We start from the raw sequence: 24,906 nt of genomic DNA on the forward strand, positions 1-24,906 counted from the left end.
TTGCGTGGCCGCCCGTAACCTACGGCGTACTCGCTCTGCGCCTCTCTCTCTCGTTCCCAGCTCCCTCGCATTGTGCAAGCGCGAGCCAACCGAAGACCTTTAGAAGTGCCGCTACCTTCCTTCATCCGTATACACTGCGCCGAGTTCAAACGAACTGGCCAAAACAAGACATGCAGCGCCGGCCGGAGTGGCCGTGCGGTTCTAGGCGCTACAGTCTGGAGCCGAGCGACCGCTACGGTCGCAGGTTCGAATCCTGCCTCGGGCATGGACGTGTGTGGTGTCCTTACGTTAGTTAGGTTTAATTAGTTCTAAGTTCTAGGCGACTGATGACCGCACAAGATAAGTCGCATAGTGCTCAGAGTCATTTCAACCATTCAAGACATGCAGCGCCTGCATATCTGAAGACGTACACTAGCTGATCAAAAGTATCCAGTCAGTGGACATGAATAAGGGGCGCGCATTCCACCTTGCACCTTTTTGACGTCTTCAACTCTGGCGGGTACACTCTCAGTGTCTGACTGTCTGTGGAGGAATGGCAGTCCATTCTTCCTAAAGAGCTGAAACAAGGAAAGGTACTGAGCTGGACTCTCAGTCTTTTCAAAGGTAATCCGTTGGATTCAAGTTGGGACTCTGCGCTAGCCAGTCCACTTCTGAAATGTTATTGTCCACTAACTATTGCCTCAAAAATGCTATCACAGGGAGCATTGTCATGCTGAAACAAACAATCGCTGTTTCCGATTTGTTCCTCTACTGTGCGTAGTACACAATGCTATAAAATGTACTCATGTCCCTCCGCGTTTAGCGATTTCTTAAGTTCATACCCTTACCACGACAAACACCCTGACATTATAACACCACCTTCTCAGTACAACATTCTTGGCAGTGCGCATCTACATCTACATCTACATCCACACTCCGCAAGCCATCCAACGGTGTGTGGCGGAGGGCACTTTACGTGCCACTGTCATTACCTCCCTTTCCTGTTCCAGTCCCGTATGGTTCGCGGGAAGAACCACTGCCGGAAAGCCTCCGTGCGCGCTCTAATCTCCCTAATTTTACATTCGTGATCTCCTCGGGAGGTATAAGTAGGGGGAAGCAATATATTCGATACCTCATCCAGAAAAGCACCCTCTCGAAACCTGGACAGCAAGCTACACCGCGATGCAGAGCGCCTCTCTTGCAGAGTCTGCCACTTGAGTTTGATAAACACCTCTGTAACGCTATCACGCTTACCAAATAACCCTGTGATGAATCGCGCCGCGCGTCTTTGGATCTTCTCTATCTCCTCCGTCAACCCGACCTGGTACGGATCCCACACTGATGAGCAATACTCGAGTATAGGTCGCATTAGTGTTTTGTAAGCCACCTCCTTTGTTGATGGACTACATTTTCTAAAGACTCTCCCAATGAATCTCAACCTGGCACCCGCCTTACCAATAATTAATTTTATATGATCATTCCACTTCAAATCGTTCCTTACGCATACTCCCTGATATTTTACAGAAGTAACTGCTATCAGTGTTTGTTTCGCTATCGTATAGTCATACAATAAAGGATCTTTCTTTCTATGTATTCACAATACATTTGTCTATGTTAAGGGTCAGTTGCCACTCCCTGCACCAAGTGCCTTCCAGCATTTCGCTGCAATTTTCTAATGCTGCAATTTCTCTGTATACTACAGCATCATCCGCGAAAAGCCGCATAGAACTTCCGCATGATGCAAGGTCATGTTCTCCAGACAATTGTCAATCCCAAACCTATCCATACGTCTGCCACAGGATAAGGCGTGATGCGTTACTCCAGATAACCCTTTTCTAATCATCCATTGCCAAGTGGCATCGTTCTTTGTACCATCTCAAGAGAGACTTAGCATTGCCGACATAAATGTGTGGCTTTTGAGGAACTGCGCAACCACTGTACAAGGGGCGCTCAATAAGTAATGCAACACTTTTTTTTCTTTGGTCAGTTTAGGTGAATATGAAATTTGTTGCGGGACATCTTTTCATATTCCCACTTCATTATCTACAGTTTCATGAAGTCCTAATAGGTGGTGGCGCTATATGTAGCCTTCAGAATGGCGTCTGTAACGGAGGTGCGTGCAAAGCAGAGAGTTTTCATTGAGTTTCTTTTGGCGCAAAAACAGAGCACCGCAGATATTCGTAGGTGCTTGCAGAATGTCTACGGAGAACTGACAGTGAACAAAAGCACGGTCAGTCGTTGGGCGAGGCGTCTGTCGTCATCGCAACGAGGTCGTGCAAACCTGTTCAATATCCCCCGTGCCGGCCGGCCGCTCACAGCTGTGACGCCAGCGGTATTGGAACGTGCGGACACTCTCATTCGAGGTGATCGACGGATCACAAACAAACACATCGCTGCACAACTGGACGTCTCTTTTGATAGCGCTGACACAATCGTCCACCATTTCGGGTATTCAAACGTGTTTGTACGCTGGGTTCTTGGCTGCCTAGCAGAAGACCAAGAAAGTAACGAAGGACCATCTGTGCGGAGTTGCACCATGGGCAATGAAACATTGATTTATCACTCCGAACTGGAAACAAAGCGGCAATCCATGGAGTGGCGCCACACCACCTCTTCATCAAAGAAAAAGTTCAAACCCGCACCCGCATCCATCATGGTGCAACGACAGCTGAAGGTTTCCCCATGAATTTTAACTCCTGCAGTGGAACGTGGGGACACTAATTACAGGTGATCGACGGTTAACAGTCAAACCCCTCGCTGCAAAATTGGACACATTCGTCCACCAGCTGGGATGTGTGCCCGATGGATACGTCGCACCTTACAGAAGACCATAAAGAGTAACAAAGGACCACCTGTGCAGAATTGATTGCACGTTACGGGGCTAATCGTGAAAAATTTTTGCCGAACATCGTCACAAGCAGTGAAACATTGGTTCATCACTTCCAACCGGAAACAAAACGGCAATCCATGAAGTGGCACCAGCTCTCCTCCGAGGAAAAAGTTCAAAACCGCACCCTCACACGTCATGGTGACGATCTTCTGGGATTCTGAAGCGGTTCTTGTGTTTGATGTCCTCCCGCACAGTACAACGATCAACTCTGGAGTGCATTGTGCTACCCTCAAGAAACTGAAGAAACGACTTCAGTGTGTTCGTCGCCGCAAAAAATGCAAACGAGCTTTTCCCTCTCCGTGTAAAGCAAGGCCTCACTCAAGACTGTGCACCAGAGAGGAGTCCACAAAGCTTCATTGGACTGCTCTTCCTCATCCACCCTACATCCCGGATCTCACACCTTCCGACTTCGGTCTGTTTGGCCCAATGAAGGATGCACTCTGCCGGAAGCAGTACGTGGATGATGAGGAGGTTGTTGGCTCCGACATCGACCATTAGAGCGTTAGCATGCGAGTATATAGGCCCTACGAGTACGGTGGCACATGACCCTCACACCGCACGGAGATCATCTTGAGAAATAGGGATTTGTACCCTAAATAGTGGGCATAAAATGGTGTATTTGAATTGTTATGATTCTCGTCGTCAGTTGTTATGATGACAGGTGGCCAGTGCTAAATAGCAGGTTTGACATTGAAGTCGGTAAGGAGCTGGCTGCATAGTCTGTATCTGCTAGGACTGAAATAATTAGTTGTCGTTGGTAAAAAATAATATACAGGGTGGTCCATTGATCGTGACCGGGCCAAATATCTCACGAAATAAGCGTCAAACGAGAAAATTACAAAGAACGAAACTTGTCTAGCTTGAAGGGGGAAACCACATGGCGCTATGGTTGGCCGCTAGATGGCGCTGCCATAGGGCAAACGGATATCAACTGCGTCTTTTTTAAAAAAGAGGAACACCCCATTTTTTATTACATATTCGTGTAGTACGTAAAGAAATATGAATGTTTTAGTTGGAACACTTTTTTCGCTTTGTGATAGATGGCGCTGTAATCGTCACAAAGATATGGCTGACAATTTTAGACGAACAGTTGGTAACAGGTAGGTTTTTTAAATTAAAATACAGAACGTAGGTACGTTTGAACATTTTATTTCGGTCGTTCCAATGTGATACATGTACCTCTGTGAACTTATGATTTCTGAGAACGAATGCTGTTACAGCGTGATACCTGTAAATCCCACATTAAACAAACAAATGCTCAAAATGATGTCCGTCAACCTCAATCCATTTGGCAATGCGTGTAACGACATTCCTCTCAACAGCGAGTAGTTCGCCTTCCGTAATGGTCGCACATGCATTGACAATGCGCTGACGCACGTTGTCAGGCGTTGGCGGTGGATCACGATGGCAAATATCCTTCAACTTTCCCCACAGACAGAAATCCGGGGACGTCAGATCCGGTGAACGTGCGGGCCATGGTATGGTGCTTCGACGACCAATCCACCTTTCATGAAATATGCTATTCAATACCGCTTCAACCTCACGCGAGCTATGTGCCGGACACCCATCATGTTGGAAGTACATCGCCATTCTGTCATGCATTGAAACATCTTGTAGTAACATTGGTAGAACATTACTTAGGAAATCAGCATACGTTGCACCATTTAGATTGCCATCGATAAAATGGGGGCCAATTATCCTTCCTCCCATAATGCGACACCATACATTAACACGTCAAGGTCGCTGATGTTCCACTTGTCGCAGCCATCGTGGATTTCCCGTTGCCCAACAGTGGATATTATGCCGGTATACGTTACCGCTGTTGGTGAATGACGCTTCGTCGCTAAATAGAACGCGTGCAAAAAATCTATCATCGTCCCGTAATTTCTCTTGTGACCAGTGACAGACTTTTACACGACGTTCAAAGTCGTCGCCATGCAATTCCTGGTGCATAGAAATATGGTACGGGTGCATTCGATGTTGATGTAGCATTCTCAACACCAACGTTTTTGAGATTCCCGATTCTCGCGCAATTTATCTGCTACTGATGTGCTGATTAGCCGCGAGAGCAGGTGAAACACCTACTTGGGCATCATCATTTGTTGCAGGTTGTGGTTGACGTTTCACCTGTGGCTGAACACTTCCTGTTTCCTTAAATAACGTAACTATCCGGCGAACGGTCCGGACACTTGGATGATGTCGTCCAGGATACCGAGCAGCATACATAGCACACGATCGTTGGGCATTTTGATCACAATAGCCATACATCAACACGATATCGACCTTTTCCGCAATTGGTAAACGGTCCATTTTAACATGCGTAATGTATCAGGAAGCAAATACTGTCCGCACTGGCGGAATGTTACGTGTACCACGAACTTATACGTTTGTGACTATTACAGCGCCATCTATCGCAAAGCGAAAAAAGTGGTCCAAGTAAAACATTCATATTTCTTTACGTACTACATGAATTTGTAATAAAAATGGGGGTTCCTATTTAAAAAAAACGCATTTGATATCTGTTTCACCTATGGCAGCGCCATCTAGTGGGCCAACCATAGCGCCATCTGGTTTCTCCTTCAAGCTAGACGAGTTTCGTTCTTTGCAGTTTTTTCGTTTGATGCTTATTTCGTGAGATGTTTGGCCCGGTCACTGTCAGTGGACCACCCTATATATTGTACTTAACTTGTGTTACAGGCTTCTTCATATGCTGCATACATATAATTACAAACATATCCAGAGAGGCATTACTTATGCCATACTCGACTAAGCGCCTTATTAGAGGTTGCTTCCCGTCAGCTTAAGGCTATCCTACATTCGTTGTTGACGTCCCGAGCAAGAGTGGACGAGAAATCGCTTAAGTACTAGTCACAAGCCGCGGAGCGGCGCTAGCGGCGCTAGTCGCGATTCGCGGGTCCAGCGATATCTGCAACCCCTAACAAGTGTGGTATCGAACGTTGATACCACATGAGTTCTGAGTAAAACCAATCTGCTGTCAGAAAAAGAATGTGTAGCATTGTTTGTTCAACGCCCCTCATACCACATGCTTTTTAGCTACCTATGCATAGTCTATTTGCTTACGAATGATTCCTTCCGCTGATTTCATGCGATTTTGCAAAACCACCGTCCGCAGTGTTAGATGGTATCTGTCCTTCAGTACATGAGACTAACAGGGTCTCGGTCTAGCTGCGGTTGTTCCCTTGCGTTTGCGCTTCACAATCTCTAATTGAGCTTGCGACCTCTGTTTTACCGGCGTTAAGGTCAGATTGCCTTAAGCAGCACTGTTTCAGAAACAGGCGTCTTCGCTTATTATTCAATGATATTTGTGGCAGCGGGAATAAATATCACTCCAGATCGATGGCCTCCGCTTTATACTCTTCGACAGGCTGTAAGATATTCCCAGTCCATATGGTGTTTAATGTATTTTTCAGCTCATGACTCGGTGATTATGCAGCGAGAGTTCGCCAGCAGGGCAGCTTAGCACCTCCTCCGCACCGACCCATTCTGTTGGCGAAGATGGTATTCATGAGAAGCAACGATCGAGCTAAAAAAAGCTACTTCAACGGAAATGACGATCGGAATCGTTTCCGCGATCGGTCGATAAGTCCCTCGCATTTTGCGACGTATTTAGGTTATGACTTCACGCTATAAGCAGAAGAATTTTCATTACTCTCTGCATCTGTAAACGAAAAGGAATCAACTACAGGCATATTTGAAGGCCATTAACTTGAAAAATGGGTAATTGAGTAAGTCAGTAAAAAAAATTCAACCGGTAGCCTGCTTGAGCGGAGCTCTATAATTGTCATCTCAGCCGATTTTAATTGGAGAAGCAAACATAGTTTATCCATTAGTACGCGAAATGTTTTTAGTGTCAATTTTTTAGGTTACTTTACCTTATATGTAAATTGAAAAAACGGCCTTTAAACTAAAAAAGCATTTTTATATTCCTGGTTTTACCGTAATATTCAGTACCACGCATGTAACGCTAAGCATTGTTAACAGCAAAACATACCTTTATACACGATGATCTTGTGATGGTGTTACAAAGTTTCAGAGGTGATGGAGAACGATGAAGATATCAATTTGATGTAAGAGACCCTGGTCCGGAAAGCTACGACTGACAATCATTCTGATACGTCTGACAATGGAATACATGTACCGGCATTGTTGTTGCTAAGACTGTAGCTCACGCAACTTTCACGGTGCTACTATGTACCAAAATAAGAAATGGCTCTAGCAAACTGTGATGTGCGTCCTGTAAGACCTTCAGTACACACACCATCAGATTATTTGACTTGTCCCTCTAACGAAGTAGGCGAGTGTCAACAATATGTCTCGTGGTCTTATCGTGGCGTGTTTATCTTCCGCCGTTAGGTCAGACAATAGAAATGCCACTTGCACGCTTAGAGTAGTAGATTGACGGTAACCAAAATTGACAATCTGAAGTTCCTTTGGTATTGGTACGTTAATCTTATTCTCACACATATCTCTGATACTTGACAAAAGTGTCTATACATTTATCTTCATGGCTATGTACAGGAATATGGTAATCTTATTAGGCGCAGACTGAAACTTGACTATAGACTGGTACAGACAAATGTAAAACTCGTAGAGACTGATACAGCCTAATGCAGACTGGTACAGACAAATGCAGACTGACTAATCGGAGGTCTGTACACTCGTTATAATACCTCGCACGTTCATGTATCACTGCGCGAGTGTGATCCGCGAGGAGAAAAGGTTCTACGTTAGCAGCAATCTCATTGGCTGCGTTACATATTAATACGCGGATCGACGGAAGCAGAGTTTGGTCCGTGTCTACGGCAGCGCCATCTCGTAGTGCGGAGATGGGCGAGTGCTGCGCCTGCGCTGTTGTGCTTAGCGGGCGCGCTCTAGTGGGAAAGTTGTGTACGTGCTGACTACGCGGAACTATGTACACAACACAAACAAAGGTTCTAAAGTTCATACCGTAAGAACTAGGAACACACGTTCATCTTCGCTGCTGTGAAACACATCTCTTCATCTGCAAGCTCTTTGGTTTCTGGGCCATGGGAGCTTCTGTAAGGGCGCGTGCAATCCTAGTGGCGCCACTTGTGGGATCGTTCCGACCCTGCCCCTCGTCGTATCATCTTTGCTTCGCTACGTGTTATCTCTGAGGCTGTGCAGTAGTGAGTGGTGCGTGGGACACGGAGCTGGACTGGTGTGTCTGAGTACTCGGCGCCCTGGCGATTGCAGCGAGTTGAAAGCGATGACTGTTGGGTTATTGGGGCCGGCGTTTTCCTGCGGCGTTGACCGTTGCTACCTGCTAGTCCAGCGGGCAAGGAGCGGCTCTCGTCCCGTGAAACCTGGTTACGGAGTGCATCAGTCAACTGTGTTGTGCTAGATACGCCGAGATATATTCGACACCTTGTTAGCAGCTACATGTAGGAGGGCAGTATTATCCAGCACCTACCTGGAGTTCTGAAGCTTTCGGCCTCCTTGTCATTTATTTGAAATTATGTATGAAGACTTTTCAGTTAGTACTGTATTTAAGATGATGATGACGTTTGGTTCGTGGGGCGCTCAACTGCGCGGTTATCAGCACCCGTACAAATTCCCAACCTTTTCTCAGTCCTATCTCGCCACATGCATGAAAGATGATGAAATGATGAGGACAACACAAAACACCCAGTCGTCTCGAGGCAGGTGAAAAACTCTGACCCCGCCGGGAATCGAACACGGGACGCCGTGTTCGGGAAGCGACCGCGAGACTTCGAGCTGCGGATCTGTACTTAAGAGTGTTAATTGTGCCCCGGTGTGAGCCGGCCAGGAATCCAGTTCCTAATGCCGTTCAGTGATCCCTTTTAGGGCTGTGTGTATCAATCTGGAGGCTTCTGTAAGCGCCAAACTAGCGTTTTTCAGTTGAAATCATTGTTCGTTATCATTGAGTATTTGACACCACTGATTGTAATTTCTGTTTGTTGTAGGCCTTGTGGCCGTTCCTGGGCGAGTTATTGTATTTGGCCTGTAGCTAAATTTACGTGCGCTCAGCCTGAAGGTACGCAGGTGTGAGTCATGTGAGTGTGGATGTTTGGATCTGCACACTCTCTCGCTCCTTATTGAGGAGCTCTTCGGGTTATTGGTGCACATTTTAACCAGCCATCTGCCATTTGGTGCGTATCTAGACTACAGTGTCTATTAGTTCCTAAGAGCCCTAATAGAGGAATACCTTGACTTGTTTAGTCTTGTTTGAATGTTTATGGAGGAAGTAGTATGGACCAAAACAAGACAAAATGTCTTGTAAATATTGGCCGTAAAAGGCATACTTTAAGAGCTATGAACAATTGATCAGTAGAAACGTTTTATAGTAGCGAAAATAAGCAAGTGCTAATAGTACTTAAGTTATCCATTTTAGAGCCCGTGTTCACTAGACACTTTTTTCTTGCTTTTGTTAATACTAACACCTCTGAAAGCTGAATACTCTACAGTCTCAGCAAAAACAGTATTGGTACATGTATTCCACAGTCAGAGATAGCAGAAATATATTCGTTTGCTTCAAATTGATACACTTATCGTTCTCCAACATACCTGAAAATTTGTAACATGTGACGGTACGTCACATAAATGAACATTTGTAGAAAGGGAAGAGAAGTTTTTGTTACGAGACGTGTGAACCATAAATTATCTAAAGACTAAGTACGTCTGCTCGATGTATAACAAATAGTAAAGAATGTAAATTATTATTATCAAAACTCACAAATATCGATGTAATTAACAAAGAACAGTTTTTTGTATAATCTCTGTGTAACATAGGACATGAAGATCAGAGACAATGCTTTGACTGAACTTTCCTGTTTTTCTTTCGTCTAGCGGTAGGCCGCCATTGTCGCGCTGTCTGATAATGAATGTATGTTTTTTTCTGTATTTTAGCAAAATATAATAGAAATTGTTGTTAGAAAGTGTGTATTATTGACTTAGTTGTCACCTCTCATGGTCGCAACCATTAATTATCATTAACCAAGTTTTTTCATAAGTCCGAGTTTTGGCGAGCTCTTTTTCCCTAGCAGCATTTGGTTGGCCATTACGCTGACGATCATTTATAATTAATAATTCATGTTATAATATTAAATGTAAATGCGAGAGACTTCTCAGTTTTGATCTTTCATTAATTCCAAAGTTAAAGAGAGCAGTGATAGATTTCATTTACTAAAATTCACAGCACTGAATGAGTTCAGTATGTTTCACTTTGGCCGCTTAACGGCAAATGAGATTCTCTCCAGTTTTCACTTGCAAATAATGAACAAGAGATATTGAAAGTCATTCCATTCAATAAGCTCTGCAATATCTCACTTAATCTTTGTGAAATTTGGTACATAAATAACCAGTAGCCCCTGAGATCCATATCAATAATTGCAGTTTGCGTAAGAATACGCATATTTTCTTTTCTAAATAGCAGCGCTCACGCAAACTACTTATTGGAAGGAGGTGAGTCGCGCTTTGTGTTTAAAAATATTATATCGTACGTACTTCGGGACAGCCGATGTCCATACGAGTGTTATCGCAGTATAAGTTAAATAAAAGTATCATGCTAGCCCACAATATTTAAAGACACGCCAGCCAATAAATCATAAATAATAATATATACAATATATAATACAATCACCGTAAATATATTATACCGTGATAAACATCATCACAGAATCACCCTGTGTGAAATGATTACACATTTTTGTGGCGAAAGAATGGCTTCGAAGATGAAAACAAAATACAGATCAAAAATAAAAAGAACAAATTACTTGATACGCTAAGCAGCAACACATTCAGCACAGTCCCACAGTACCTTCCTTGCACCGAGTATGTGCTAATGATTTGCGGTTTATTCCGGTACATTGTCTTCTTTTGAGTTCCTATACTTGCACAATAAGGTGCTTTATTGTATCAAATCGGAGCTCATATGCTACAGTACTGGACTGGGGGGGGGGGGGGGGGGGGGGGGGTTCGTCCAAGTCTTTCTGTGGTGCCGCGTACCAGCTCAAGCGTACAATCTCTCTCTGAAAATTTACAAGAGAGCTTGAATTTCCCTTTTTGCGGCAGAATATCCAGGCATTGCTCTACAGTAACATAGAATAACAGACTGTAAAGAGTCCCCTATGTTCAGTCACATTTTGACCCATTCGATCAGTTTCACCCATGTACTTGTTGCACTCTGTAAGAATGAAGGATCATGGAACTTCAGTGTAGCTTCTAAGGGGGAGGGGGGGAGGGGGGGGACATTAAGGAATTATCTGAATGGGACAGCAATCGGTAGATGTGATGTACATGTAGAGACGAACGAGTGATTACAATTTGAGAAAAACTGGATGATTTATTCAAAAGAAAAAGCTTGATAAAATTAAGCAAGTAAATAACGAGTTGGTCCAACTCTGGCCCTTATGCAAGCAGTTATTCGGCCTTGGCATTGATTGATAGAGTTGTTGGATTGACGGTCCTCGGCTCCAGATAATGCGTATTTTCGTGCATTGTTTGTGGATTCCTACGTACATGTACACTGATGAGCCAGAATGTTATGACAACCGACTTACCATCGATATAAATCTGTCCAGGATATTGCAGCGTTATCTGGCGAGGAATCATTGCTACTCAGACACACGCACGGTGCATGTAGTATCAGCGAGAGTGCTGTCCATGTGCAGAATGGAGAAGGCGGGCGATGTGTCTGGGTTTGACTGAGGGCAGACTGTGATGGCCGGAGGCTCGGCACGAGCATTTCGAAACTGCGCGGCTAGTCGGGTGCTCAAGGAGAGCTAAAGACGTCTTGAAGACACCAATGTGTTCCACGCGTGGTGAAACCTAGCTGAAACCACGTCCATATGTCGTGGTGTTGGGCAGCCACACCTTGATAAAGATGTCGGACGTTGTAGATTGGGTAGACTGGTAAAACAGGACAGGAGTCGAACTGTGGCAGAACTAACATCAGACTTTAATGCTGGGCAGAGTACACGTGTGTCTAAACACACAGTGTACCGAACACTCCTAACGCTGGGCCTATGTAGCCGACAACCCATGCATGTACCAATGTTAACACCACCACATTGGCAACTACGACTGAAATGGGCTCGTGAGCTTTGGCTCTGGGCGTTGCCGTAGTGGCAGAGCGTTGCATGGTCTGATGAATCCCGATATCTTCTTCATCATGGCGATGGGACAGCGTGAATCCGTCGTCTTCCAGGTGAACAGTTTCTTGACATCTGTACTACTGGACTGAGACAAGCTGTCGGCGGCTCTGTTATGGTATGGGGAACATTCATGTGGGCATCCATGGGTCCAGCGGAGCATGACGGCGAAGGAGTATCATAAACTGGCTGGAGACCACGTACACCTCTTAACAGCGATCATGTTTCCAGAAAGCAGTGGCATTTTTCAACAAGGTAATGCGCCATGTAGGGTAGGGAGTGTGATGGAGTGGTTCGAGCAACACAGTGGCGAGTTCTCCAACTCGCCAGATCTGAACCCGATCGAGCACATCTGGGATGTGACTGGACGTGGCGTCAGAGCTCATCATCCCCCCCCCCCCCTCCCCGGAATTTACAGGAATTAGGTGACCAGTGTGTGCAGATGTGGTGCGAACGCCCTCCAGCGACCAACGAATGTCTTATTGCTTCCGTCCCAAGACACGTCGCCGCTGTTATCCGTGCCAAAGGCGGGCGTGGTGGCTGTTAGGTAGATGGTCATAATGTTCTGGCTGATCAGTGTAGGTCAGTGTACTAACAGTAGACATTAACTCGTTGGTCGCGTGAAGCTTGTGATAGTCCAGTTCAGGCCCATCTCGCTACGTGATAAGATGCTTAAATGAGCTCTTGTGTGCGGTCAAAAAGCAAGGAACAATGCTCTAGTTAAGTAAAATCAGGGTTATACTCTTCGAAATATTGACCCCCCTCGTTTCGACTAACACTCTGTTGTATTTCGTTTTTTCGTATTAGTTTTATTTTGATGCCTTCATAAGATTTCCCTCTCAAAGGGAAGTCGGAGAACAAAGAGACACTCACAGCAATATTCCTCATACACAGTAGCAACACAGATTGTGATCAGTGATACGATCACAATGAGATAGAAACTTTTCAAAACGGTGAGCACCGTTACAATCTGCTAAAAGTTTAAAAGGTGCCATCTTCTTGAAAGAGGCGCTTTGATAAAGAAAACGTCCTCCTTTACGTGTAGGCGGGATGGGAAACCTCCAAAGAATGAAGGCATTATCTGGGTCCCAACAGGCAGAACTTGGCAACTGCGTTTCTCAGCAGTTGAACGGAGATCTACTATTTCGCGTCAGAAGCCTGTTTGAGAGCAGTCATTCCAAGATCATTAAACTCCAAAACGCTGACCGCCTCACCCTTACTTTCGTTCTTCAGACACCAGCCGTCGCAGTTAAATGAAACAATACGAAGACACCAAAGGTTTCAGCACTCTGAACCGGGCACCTTTCGCCTAGAGTCTCGTTTCAGTTATTCTGTGCTTTCCTTGGACAGACACGTTATGACGACCACAATAAAGCGGCACCGTTTCGACGCGACGCGAAGTGCTGTTTAAGCTATGAGCGTTACAAGTGGCTGCTGGACGCTGCAAGCCTCGACATGTCGTAAGAAGATATCGCAACCTTCCATATTTGTCTCCTCTACCGAAATCTCATGGGTGCATTGATCGCTCCGGTTTATCTCGAATGTGTTCGCCCCAACAGCATTTGACGTGTAAAGTTTAAAATCTTCTTTTCGATCAACAGTGTGCGCAGCATCCGTGGCCTAAGGGTACCATATGACTAGTAATCAAAACGTCCTAGGTCCAGGGTTCGGACATCGCCAGGCTTACATTCTGAATAAAAATAAATCATCAGCAATGGCGGCCGAAAATTCGCGCAGTAAGTCACTCTCACCCCGCCAACGGCCTTGTCAGAGAGGGTGCAGGAGCGGGTAGAGGTTCAGGGCACTCTCTTGCCCCTAAAAGGCGTAAGAAGCAGCAATGATCAACGGCATGAGGATGCAGAAGGCAATGGAAACCACTGCATGAAAGACAAACAATGCGAATCCACAAGGCCTTTAGCTAAAAAGATTTCGGACTAGTCCCCCGTTAGGATCTCCGAACGGGGACTGCCAAGGGGCAGGTGACCATGAGAAAAAGGCTGAAAAGTCAAAGAAAGAGTAACGTTCTACGACTCGGGGCGCGGAAAGTCAGAAGTCTGAACGTTGTAGTGAACCTAGAAAATCTGCAAATGCAAAGGCTCAATCTAGATATAAGTGAAATGGAAAGAAGATTTCGGATCAGACATGTATAGTATTGTATCAACTACAGCAGAAAATGATATAAAGGGAATGTGATTCAAAAACGGTTCAAACGGCTCTAAGCATTGTGGGACTCGACATCTGAGGTCATCAGTACCCTAGAACTTAGAACTACTTAAATTTCTAAAATCATTGGGGAATGTGGCAACAAAACGATTATTCACGTTGCTGTGTAGAATGTATAACTGGTGATACACCATATGACTTTCGGAGAATCATTATCCACACAATTTCGAAGACTCCAAGAGACGACAAGTGCTAGAACTATCACTCAGTCAGCTTAACAGTTCATCCATTCAGTTTGATGAGAAGCATAATATACAGAAGAATGTAGAAGGCAATTGACGATCTGCTAGATGATGATCAGGTTGGCTTTAGGAGAGATAAAGGCACCAGAGATGCAGTTCTGACGTTGCGGCTAATAATGGATTGAAGAAAAATCAAGACACATTCATGGGATTTGTCGACTTAAAAAAAGCGTTGGACTAAGATGTTCGAAATTCCGAAAAAAGACGGGTGAGCTATAGGGAAAGACGAGAGACGTACAACAAGCGGCTACACGGGTAGCAGGGGTTGTGTGGCGTGGGCTGGGCGGTTGTTTAGGTTAGATGGCCTTGGGCAAGTACAGAAAGGGAAACAGCCTCAACGGGTGCAGGGCAAAGTCAGGACATGCGGGGACCAAGCAGCAATCGGTATTGTAATTGTAAACTGTCGAAGCTGCGTTGGTAAAGTACCGGAACTTCAAGCGGTGATAGAAAGCACCGAAGCCGAAATCGTTATAGGTACAGAAAGCTGGTTGAAGCCAGAGATAAATTCTGCCGAAATTTTTACAAAGGTACAGACGGTGTTTAGAAAGGATAGATTGCATGCAACCGGTGGTAGAGTGTTCGTCGCTGTTAGTAGTAGTTTATCCTGCAGTGAAATAGAAGTGAATTATTATGGGTGGAGGTTACACTCAACAACCGAGCTAGGTTAATAATTGGCTCCTTTTACCGACCTCCCGACTCAGCAGCATTAGTGGCAGAACAACTGAGAGAAAATTTGGAATACATTTCACATAAATTTTTTCAGCATGTTATAGTCTTAGGTGGAGATTTCAATTTACCAGATATAGACTGGGACACTCAGATGTTTAGAACGGGTGGTAGGGACAGAGCATCGAGTGACATTATACTGAGTGCACTATCCGAAAATTACCTCGAGCAACTAAACAGAGAACCGACTCGTGGAGATAACATCTTGGACCTTCTGATAACAAACAGACCCGAACTTTTCGACTCTGTATGTACAGAACAGGGAATCAGTGATCATAAGGCCGTTGCAGCATCCCTGAATATGGAAGTTAGTAGGAATATAAAGAAAGGGAGGAAGGTTTATCTGTTTAGCAAGAGTAATAGAAGGCAGATTTCAGACTACCTAACAGATCAAAACGAAAATTTCTGTTCCGACACTGACAATGTTGAGTGTTTATGGAAAAAGTTCAAGGCAATCGTAAAATGCGTTTTAGACACGTACGTGCCGAGTAAAACTGTGAGGGACGGGAAAAACCCACCGTGGTACAACAACAAAGTTAGGAAACTACTGCGAAAGCAAAGAGAGTTTAAACGCAGCCAAAACCTCTCAGACAAACAGAAGCTAAACGATGTCAAAGTTAGCGTAAGGAGGGCTATGCGTGAAGCGTTCAGTGAATTCGAAAGTAAAATTCTATGTACCGACTTGACAGAAAATCCTAGGAAGTTGTGGTCTTACGTTAAATCAGTAAGTGGCTCGAAACAGCATATCCAGACACTCCGGGATGATGATGGCATTGAAACAGAGGATGACACGCGTAAAGCTGAAATACTAAACACCTTTTTTCCAAAGCTGTTTCACAGAGGAAGGCCGCACTGCAGTTCCTTCTCTAAATCCTCGCACAGACGAAATAATGGCTGACATCGAAATAAGTATCCAAGGAATAGAAAAGCAACTGGAATCACTCAACAGAGGAAAGTCCACTGGACCTGACGGGATACCAATTCGATTCTACACAGAGTACGCGAAAGAACTTGCCCCCCTTCTAACAGCCGTGTACCGCAAGTCTCTAGAGGAACGGAAGGATCCAAATGATTGGAAAAGAACACAGGTAGTCCCAGTCTTCAAGAAGGGTCGTCGAGCAGATGCGCAAAACTATAGGCCTATATCTCTGACGTCGATCTGTTGTAGAATTTTAGAACATGTTTTTTGCTCGAGTATCATGTAGTTTTTGGAAACCCAGAATCTACTATGTAGGAATCAACATGGATTCCGGAAACAGCGATCGTGTGAGACCCAACTCGCTTTATTTGTTCATGAGACCCAGAAAATATTAGATACAGGCTCCCAGGTAGATGCTATTTTTCTTGACTTCCGGAAGGCGTTCGATACAGTTCCGCACTGTCGCCTGATAAACAAAGTAAGAGCCTACGGAATATCAGACCAGCTGTGTGGCTGGATTGAAGAGTTTTTAGCAAACAGAACACAGCATGTTGTTATCAATGGAGAGACGTCTACAGACGTTAAAGTAACCTCTGGCGTGCCACAGGGGAGTGTTATGGGACTATTGCTTTTCACAATATATATAAATGACCTAGTAGATAGTGCCGGAAGTCCCAGGCGGCTTTTCGTGGATGATGCTGTAGTCTACAGAGAAGTTGCAGCATTAGAAAATTGTAGAGAAATGCAGGAAGATCTGCAGCAGATAGGCACTTGGTGCAGGGAGTGGCAACTGACCCTTAACATAGACAAATGTAATGTATTGCGAATACATAGAAAGAAGGATCCTTTATTGCATGATTATATGATAGCGGAACAAACACTGGTAGCAGTTACTTCTGTAAAATATCTGGGAGTATGCGTGCGGAACGATTTGAAGTGGAACGATCATGTAAAATTAATTGTTGGTAAGGCGGGTACCAGGTTGAGATTCATTGGGAGAGTCCATAGAAAATGTAGTCCATCAACAAAGGAGGTGGCTTACAAAACACTCGTTCGACCTACACTTGAGTATTGCTCATCAGTGTGGGATCCGTACCAGGTCGGGTTGACGGAGGAGATAGAGAAGATCCAAAGAAGAGCGGCGCGTTTCGTCACAGGGTTATTTGGTAACCGTGATAGCGTTACGGAGATGTTTAACAAACTCAAGTGGCAGACTCTGCAAGAGAGGCGCTCTGCATCGCGGTGTAGCTTGCTCGCCAGGTTTCGAGAGGGTTCGTTTCTGGATGAGGTATCGAATATATTGCTTCCCCCTACTTATACCTCCCGAGGAGATCACGAATGTAAAATTAGAGAGATTAGAGCGCGCACGGAGGCTTTCAGACAGTCGTTCTTCCCGCGAACCATACGCGACTGTAACAGGAAAGGGAGGTAATGACAGTGGCACGTAAAGTGCCCTCCGCCACACACCGTTGGGTGGCTTGCGGAGTATAAATGTAGATGTAGATGTAGAACATGTACAAGAACCAAGCGGGAACCATATGGCTGGAAGATCAATAACGAAGTGTTCGGTCTAAAATGGGTGTAAGATGGGTATGTAGTCTTTCGCCCCTGTTGTTCACTCTATAGATCACAGAAATAAAAGAAAGGTTCCAAGAGTGGGATTAAAATATATTGCTACCGTGCGTGAAAGTGTGAAATAGATTGAACAATGAGTACAGAGTATGGACTGAGAGTAAATCGAAGAAAGATGAAAGTAATGAGAAGTAATAGAAATCAAAACAGCGAAAAACGTAACATCATCAGAATAGGGCATCACGAGGTAGATGAAGTTAAGAAATTTTGCTATGTAGGTAACAATATGGACGGAGCAAGGTGATAAATTTGCTACTTTGTAGCAACTACCTGTATAGCAAATTAGTAGTACTACCTGTTTCCCTTTAAGCGTCAGTGTTCTGTTATGGTGATCTTCGGTGAATACAATTCTTGCGTGCATCCGTAATTTTGTGAAGGCTGCTCACAACAATGTGAAAGTTGTTGCTTGTAAGACATAACTAATGATAACATTTTCTTTATGCGTTGTACCCCGGCCAACTCCTTTGTTTCTTAATTAATCGGTTTAGAACCCCCTTCAAGAAGAGACGAACTCCCTTGCCTTATGCGATCACAGTTGAGACAGGAAATCACAATTAATTTTTCGACGGACGGGGGCAAGGGTGGAGACAGTTCCCTCCCGTCACTTCAATGGAGTGATTCTCCACCAAAAAAGAAGCTATCAAATGGCTACAAATTACGTTCTTATTTTACGTTTCAGCACTGACTACTTGAGAGAAATGTTTCGTTTGCTTTACGTTCACTAAAATTCTTCACGGCACGTGACCTTGGAAAGTTGTAATGTGTATCAGTTGTTCTGGTCACAACTAAAAATAACACTAGAGCTTCACACAGCCAGCACGATTTTAATGTAACTGAGAATGGAACAGAAAGACACGTTACTGTTAAAGGTTTTTCCAGTTTTCGAAACCGAAGAGATATTCTGTGTTTGAAAAACAGTGCATCGATGCAGGACTGTAATCCACACCCCCAACGAGATAAAATACTTGGCAGGTTGAGTGTTTGCCTAATTGCTTTACTAAGCATTGTCCTGTTGGTTATGGTTTACTTTTCAAGGACCTCGTAGCGCCAACCAGAGGACAACTTTTCCAATATATGTAAAGTATTTTCTGAGGTCACATTCATATTACGCAAAAGGAAAAAAGCCTCTTCGACGTAACTAGGGCTTCAACCTGATGATTTACATTACTGATCAGATCGATTACTCAACATGCTGATCATCTGACAAACAACAATAAAACTGCGTTTGTGAATAAAGCTGTTATTAATGAGTCGCCAGATGGTGACACGAGTTCGTGTGAATTTCTTGTAATTCTAATCATTCTGTAGAAAATATCAAAACCACAAAACCAAAGCCAGTATTTCAGTCAGAGATCACATTAATGCTTTTTTTAAAGCAGTTAATATTTGCCTACTTGTCTGTGTACTTTTCGTTTATTTTTAACTGTACTTTTATTGTATTGTGGATTTATAGTGGAACAAGAAGAAATCTGCGAGAACGATTAGGATGTGCTCAATTTAAAGAACTACGAAACATAAACTATGGTAGCTTTATGTAGTTTCGGCCCTCCTCTTCTAGAAGTTTTTAGGACAATACACTGCACAAAGTAACATCCGAAAGTTTACAGAAGCACAGTACCACATGTATTCAATCAGTTCGGTAGCACTAAAATTTCTGCCACGAAAATCGGTAAAATAATTAACTCGTTGATATGTTTCAAGCAAAATAATAAAATCATGTTCTTCATGTATAGCTATTGAACTCAGCCATATATGTAATGCATAATTTTTGTTAAGTGTTTTTCCAAAGAGACTTAAGTACGTCTTTGTTATAGCGCTCTTTATGAAAGTTATTAGGACAGACATTAATAACTACCGATGTGGTTCACTTTCTTCAAAAGTTTTGGAAAAGGTGATGTACTTAAGATACACTCCTGGAAATGGAAAAAAGAACACATTGACACCGGTGTGTCAGACCCACCATACTTGCTCCGGACACTGCGAGAGGGCTGTACAAGCAATGATCACACACACGGCACAGCGGACACACCAGGAACCGCGGTGTTGGCCGTCGAATGGCGCTAGCTGCGCAGCATTTGTGCACCGCCGCCGTCAGTGTCAGCCACTTTGCCGTGGCATACGGAGCTCCATCGCAGTCTTTAACACTGGTAGCATGCCGCGACAGCGTGGACGTGAACCATATGTGCAGTTGACGGACTTTGAGCGAGGGCGTATAGTGGGCATGCGGGAGGCCGGGTGGACGTACCGCCGAATTGCTCAACACGTGGGGCGTGAGGTCTCCACAGTACATCGATGTTGTCGCCAGTGGTCGGCGGAAGGTGCACGTGCCCATCGACCTGGGACCGGACCGCAGCGACGCACGGATGCACGCCAAGACCGTAGGATCCTACGCAGTGCCGTAGGGGACCGCACCGCCACTTCCCAGCAAATTAGGGACACTGTTGCTCCTGGGGTATCGGCGAGGACCATTCGCAACCGTCTCCATGAAGCTGGGCTACGGTCCCGCACACCGTTAGGCCGTCTTCCGCTCACGCCCCAACATCGTGCAGCCCGCCTCCAGTGGTGTCGCGACAGGCGTGAATGGAGGGACGAATGGAGACGTGTCGTCTTCAGCGATGAGAGTCGCTTCTGCCTTGGTGCCAATGATGGTCGTATGCGTGTTTGGCGCCGTGCAGGTGAGCGCCACAATCAGGACTGCATACGACCGAGGCACACAGGGCCAACACCCGGCATCATGGTGTGGGGAGCGATCTCCTACACTGGCCGTACACCACTGGTGATTGTCGAGGGGACACTGAATAGTGCACGGTACATCCAAACCGTCATCGAACCCATCGTTCTACCATTCCTAGACCGGCAAGGGAACTTGCTGTTCCAACAGGACAATGTACGTCCGCATGTATCCCGTGCCACCCAACGTGCTCTAGAAGGTGTAAGTCAACTACCCTGGCCAGCAAGATCTCCGGATCTGTCCCCCATTGAGCATGTTTGGGACTGGATGAAGTGTCGTCTCACGCGGTCTGCATGTCCAGCACGAACGCTGGTCCAACTGAGGCGCCAGGTGGAAATGGCATGGCAAGCCGTTCCACAGGACTACATCCAGCATCTCTACGATCGTCTCCATGGGAGAATAGCAGCCTGCATTGCTGCGAAAGGTGGATATACACTGTACTAGTGCCGACATCGTGCATGCTCTGTTGCCTGTGTCTATGTGCCTGTGGTTCTGTCAGTGTGATCATGTGATGTATCTGACCCCAGGAATATGTCAATAAAGTTTCCCCTTCCTGGGACAATGAATTCACGGTGTTCTTATTTCAATTTCCAGGAGTGTAGTTGAGTCAGAAAATAACTGTATTGACCGGATATCAGTTAATAACTTATCACTAATTTCTGAAAAAAAGACGTTTACTGACTTCTGTACAAGGCACGATATATCATCATTAAAACGATAGACTAATGGGAAACAGGAAGCGCATAAAGGATGTTCAAAATTCCTGGGTGTGCATGTTAATCAGAACTTGAATACCACTTCTTATAGTTTTTATGAAACGTTTGAGATCACCAAAATTTGCGCAACGTGTGATTGCTGGCTTTCATGATAAAAGTATCAGAAAGTTTGCTGAGTTTGCACACTTCTGTTTATCAACGACACATGATACAATTTGCCAGACAAATTTTACACATAGACGCAAAGAATTAACGACACAGGAGTGTTTTGCAAGGATAGTACCTGATGTCTTTCTATAACGCAGGATTTTGTTTTAGTTACACTGGTGTTTAATTAACGTGTTGTCTGCATATCTACCTTATTCTTTCATTTTCTCATTTTATTCTTCGGAATATTTTCTATACTGAATAAAACTGGCAACAAACTTTAAAAAAAATTGTTTTATTTGTTGCCTGCGTTCGTGAATATTTCTGTTATAATTGTACTCAGTATATGATGCAAGATTGTGTACTCGGCATTTAACATAATGCTGTGGACCTGTTAGGTAGAATAACGGCGTCTGCAAGATTTTCCAAAGCACGAGATTGTTTTGTTAAAATAAAGGAAATTGGAAAAAAATGGTGTAATGTTTTGTGAAATGATTTGTCTAAAAGTAAGGAATAAAACAGATTTGAAGAACATTTGACACGCCTTGAAACGGTGCTCGAAATCATGTACAGCAGCTGAGATGCTCATACGTTAGTGACCTAAACAATTACACAGATATCCTCTAGTACTCTTGAAGGTTCTAAGATTCTAAGTTAAACATTGAACCTTAAATTCTCAACCGGCACTTCATTTTTGGTATATGATTTCGAGTTTCATTCAAAGGCAAGTCAATTTTTTTTATAATCTCCTCAATTTTTGTAATCCTCTCGTCCTTAGTTGCGTGTAATATTGTAGTAAGTTTATAATTACTGCTTTGAAACCGTCTAATGACAGCTGAATAAAACACAACTTTGTGTCATACGCATTTCACCTTTATTCTTTGTAAGGCATCTTCAGTCGCCTGAAATATGTATATATCTGTGACTTGGTTCTAAAAGGGCCAATGTCAATATTTGTAAAAACTGGTTTTATAGGTGTACGCCATATAGTTTCATATGCTCTTCATAATGTTAAAACGGCCAATGTCTAAGCGACATAGGATGAGAGATACTGGGGTTTTAAGTTGTAAGCCCCAAAGTGTTTTATCAAGTTTCCAATCGGCATAAAATGGCCAATCTTGACATTGGCCTTTTTTGCTGACAGATGGTTTCAACAATTGAAACAGTGCAGTGACACTGGACTTAAATCTGGCGGGAATACACAATAATAAGAGATGTTCATTTAAAAATCCCCCTTACCATTCAGAACATTGTTAGTGAGGAGTCTAAGACAGTCTTGGTGGGCACAAACATGTATCAAAAAGGCGATGTTGAAGAGCTTGAGGAACAAACTGCACCTGAAATATCACCACTAACGTCATCACTTTGCCTTGAAGGTAAGTTTACTAAAATAAACTGGTATCAGGAGCATTTATCACTATTTTTTCCAACACAAGACCATAAATTGACTGGTATCTCTACTTAGTGCCAATCTAAAATATTATCAACTGCCTTTTAAATTTATTTCATTTTTTGTTTTGGTTCCGGCGGAGGTTCGAATACTCCCTCGGGCACGGGCATGTGTGTTTATCCTTAGGGTAATTTAGGTTAAGTAGTGTGTAAGCTTAGGGACTGATGACCTTAGCAGTTAAATCCCATAAGATTTGACACACATTTGAACATTTTGACTAGATAATTTGTGTTGTTGCCCAACTAATGCGACCATAATGAAGACCGCCTCGAGAGAGCATTAGAACCAGGACAATACATATAATTGCGTAGGCTTCCGCGGCCAGAGTTAGTCAACATAAAAGTTTTCTGGGTTTGGTACCGCGTCATAATGTAAAAAACTACTGGATCTAGACCCAGAAGAAGGCCGCTGCAATCGTGGCCGAAACGTTGGCTTTTCTATAGCAGCAGTAGTTTTTACATTATGACACGTTACCAAACCCAGAAAACTTTTATGTTGACAGGACAATACAATATGAACGTAATTCGTTGGACAAAGATGGTGAAAACAAATATTCCAACACGTCATTCCACGGGAACTCAGTTGTAAATCAAAGTTCCGCGTGTTTTTACAACAGAACCCAATCCATCTGACTATGTACTTGCATGTGTAAGTTCGAAACCAGTATAGGTGCTTCAGCAATAAAGGAAACTAAAAATAACCTGTAACTGATTGCAGCCGTATGTTCTATGTCAGATAACAGACACGGTTCTCCCTTAATATATTTGACAAAACAGGATCGAAATGACTAATCTGAAAGATCTGAATCACTTCTTTCTGGGGCGATTACCTGTGTATAATTCCCGTAGTCACGTTACTTTGCGGTTATTTTAGTGCTTCGCTTTTGTCGACGCAGTGTAGAGTACAAAAGCGTTGCGCGCAACATGTTATATAAAGTGTGCAGCCGAATGCTTGCGGGTGAGTATGAAATGAAAGGAAAGCTGCCGCGAGGGAAAAGTGCTACCTCCTGTCAAGACAAGCGAGAGAGGGGGGCAAGCACTTGTAGCTGCGAAGCGTACGAAACACGATCTTACAGTGTCTTGCCACTAAGTCACTGCCCTCTTCAGCAGGTCACTTTCTCCAGAGCAGAGTAGGGTAGGGTACACCGTCTGACTGGCCCGAGATTTCCCCTCGGAGAAGAACAGCGTGCTTGCTGATCGCAAACTGAACAACGAGAATTAGCTACGGTGCAGGGCTCGATGTGCTTCGTTCTTATTATCCGGTGAAAGAAGTGACAACCTGGCCACGGTAGTAACAAAGTCGTGTCTGTACTAGGGAAACAGGGTGGGGGAAGCAGTACCAGCGTACACTCCAGGGTTCTGACAAGTGTTGTGCTACCACAGGCTACATGGCTGTACGGCCGATGACCTGCATAGCACAATAATTCAACACTGACGAGGACTTTTGCTTTCTACAATAATCCTAGTTCACTTTCACCTGAAGAACATTTACTCACAATATTATGGATACAAATACACACTTCGTCTGAATAAACCACTAACCGTTTTAATTTATCTACATCTATATCGACATGACTGCTGTCAGTTCACACCCAGGTGCCTGGGAGAGGATTCACAGAAACATCTTCAGACTATTTCTCTACCGTTTCACTCTCAAACAGCGCGTGGTAAAAGTGAACACTTAAATATTTCCGAATGAGCTCTGATTTCTCTTATTTTATTACGAAGACCGTTTCTCCCTATATACGTTAACGCCAATAAAATATTTTCACATCCAGAGGAGAAAGTTGCTGATTGGAATTTCGTGAAAATACGTCACACCATCGAAATTCGTCTTTTTTTTTAAATGGGTGCCGCCCCAACACGTTTACCCTGGCCGTAACACTTTCTCTCCTATTTCACGATAATACAAAACCGAGCTGCCCTTTCTTGGGCTTTGTGTACGTCCTCCGGCAATCCTACTTGATAGGAACCCCATATCGCACAGCAATACTCTAGCAAATGACGGACAAGCGAAATGTAGGCACTCCGTGTAGCAGACCTTTGCAACTTCTAAGTATTCCAGCAACAAGACGCAGTCTTTGGTTTGCCGTCAGCGCA

This window comes from Schistocerca piceifrons, chromosome 7 (assembly GCF_021461385.2).
Source record: "Schistocerca piceifrons isolate TAMUIC-IGC-003096 chromosome 7, iqSchPice1.1, whole genome shotgun sequence".
In the NCBI taxonomy this organism is placed as follows: Eukaryota; Metazoa; Arthropoda; class Insecta; order Orthoptera; family Acrididae; genus Schistocerca; species Schistocerca piceifrons.